Raw genomic sequence first — 2,259 nt, 5'->3', positions numbered from 1 at the left:
TCTTTAGAGAGAATGATAGAAAGTTATCATCTTTCTCTCTTCAGTTTGAGCGAGGTAACATATAGCAGTAAAATGCTATGACCAGCATCCTGTAGCCATAAAGGGAGCCAGAAACAGGATGACACCAACGCTGTGGGCAGTAGAACAGCGAGGTGACAAAATCTTGTGTTTCCATGACATGTCTTTACCTATGGTTCAATCAACTTTGAGGTGCATCCTACTTCCAGATTGCCCCTTTGCAATCTAGCAAAATTGCTTGCTGTTTACATCAGTCTTGATTTTCCATTTCTTACAGCTGAAGGCATCCTAACACCTTTTTACCTTTGCTTCCTCTCGTGCCGACTCCTGATAGATCAGGATTGAGTTTAAGTGTTATTTTCTTAGGATTTCCCAAGTCTGAGTTAGGGCCCTGTACTTCTGCTCTCATTGTCTGTAAGAAGCTTCGTCACTGCGTTGTAACAGCCTGCACCAACTGCTAGCAGATAATTCCAAAAGGGCAGAAACTCTTTCTGTCTTGTCACTGTCACAGTGCCAGCCACAGAACAGATGCTTATTAGAGACTTGCTGAAAGAAGGGGCTGCAAGGCCTCATGCCAATGTCACCACGTTTAGTCATTTAGGCCCTTCTCACCTTCGCTGCCAGGCTCCTGTCTCCAGCTGGCAGTGTTGTGTGCCCTCTTTATTCAATCCATTCTCCCACTGGAAGGCATGCCTGTCACCCTTTAACTCATCCACCCAGCTAGCCATTTTACTGACTTTCCTCACCTTCTGCTTGTCCCTGTGGTGATGGCCAGCCCCGTACCACTATCCTGTTCTTACTTCCCATGCCTCCCAGACCTGCTGAGACTTCAGCTCTTCCTTCCTGCCACCCCCCACAAAGGCCATGGTGACTGTCAATTTCTTACTTCTGGGGGAACTGCAAGATATGAAATAAATACCAACATTCATATGGGTGTTTGCTCTCTTCCTTTAAATCTAATAAAGAGAAAATAAACTAATGGGATCAACAGGGCTCAGACACCAGGGGTCTAGGAATTTGTGGAACATTTTATCAAGAAGTTATGGCATGTTTTGTGTAGCCCAGATGGAAAATTGAAGATATATTTGTAAACAAAAAGCTAAAACCAGAAGTTAGCTTTCATCTTTCTCTTACACATGGAAATTGAGAGGTGGCTGCACAGTGACAGACTGTCAGACAATTTTTGGCTGCATGAATAGTGTGAAAAACTGGTCTGTTTTTCCCGAGCTCAATATAATGATTGAAATAGAATTATCAGAATGATACTGTGAGAGCAAATACCTACTGGTTTCCATTTCCTTATTTATCTCAGAGAAAAATCATATGTGAAAATATTTGTAATTCTTGCAAAGCATGGAGACAAATAATAAGCAGTATTCATGGCTTCATTTTTAGGAGGAAAATTGAAGTTATTTTTATCATACATTCACTTAGGTCAGTAATAATTCTTGCCTTCTTCCTAATGCCTTCTATTTATCATCTATACTTTTTTAAATTAAAATTTTCATTAGTTACTAATCCAAAATAAAGAATATCTTATAATAAACCCTATCACTGTTTCAACAGTTAGCAAAATACTATCAGCCTTGCTTCATTGATATTTCTCTTATATTTTCCCCCTATATTTTCTTTATATTCTCAGTATATTTTAAGATATTTTTTGATGTGGACCAATTTTAAAGTCTGTATTGAATTTATTACAATATTGCTTTTGTTTTATATTTTGTTTTTATGGTTGTGAGGCATGTGGGAATCTTAGCTCCTCAACCAGAGATCGAACCTACACCTCCTACATTGGAAAGTGAAGTCAAGCAGTGGGACCACCAGGGAAGTCCTCCCACATTTTCTTATTTAATTCTCTCAGTGAGAGAGGTACTAAATTGCCAGCTCCATTTAGCCCAGGAAAATGAAGTTCTGAGGGACTGAAGAGTACCTGGTTACATAGTGGGGTAATACATGGAAAAGCCAGTACTGAACAAAAGTTTGATTAACATCAGGGTCATAGCCTATACCGATTCTTAGCAAAGGTATCAGATGTATGACGATTTGTAGTGATTTACCAATGCCTTAAATGAATCAAGAAATCAATTGGCTAATATTTTTCCATCTCGAGGACTTCCCTGGTGGCTAATATGGTTAAGCATCTGTCTACCATGTGGGAGACCCAGGTTCAGCCCCTGGGTCAGGAAGATCCCCTGGAGAAGGAAATGGCAACCCACTCCAGTACTCTTGCCTAGAAAA

Source organism: Oryx dammah, unplaced genomic scaffold (genome assembly GCF_014754425.2).
Source record: "Oryx dammah isolate SB20612 unplaced genomic scaffold, SCBI_Odam_1.1 HiC_scaffold_17, whole genome shotgun sequence".
NCBI classification, from domain to species: domain Eukaryota; kingdom Metazoa; phylum Chordata; class Mammalia; order Artiodactyla; family Bovidae; genus Oryx; species Oryx dammah.
The sequence above is the reverse complement of the archived record's forward strand: the minus strand, read 5'-3'. Positions refer to the sequence as shown.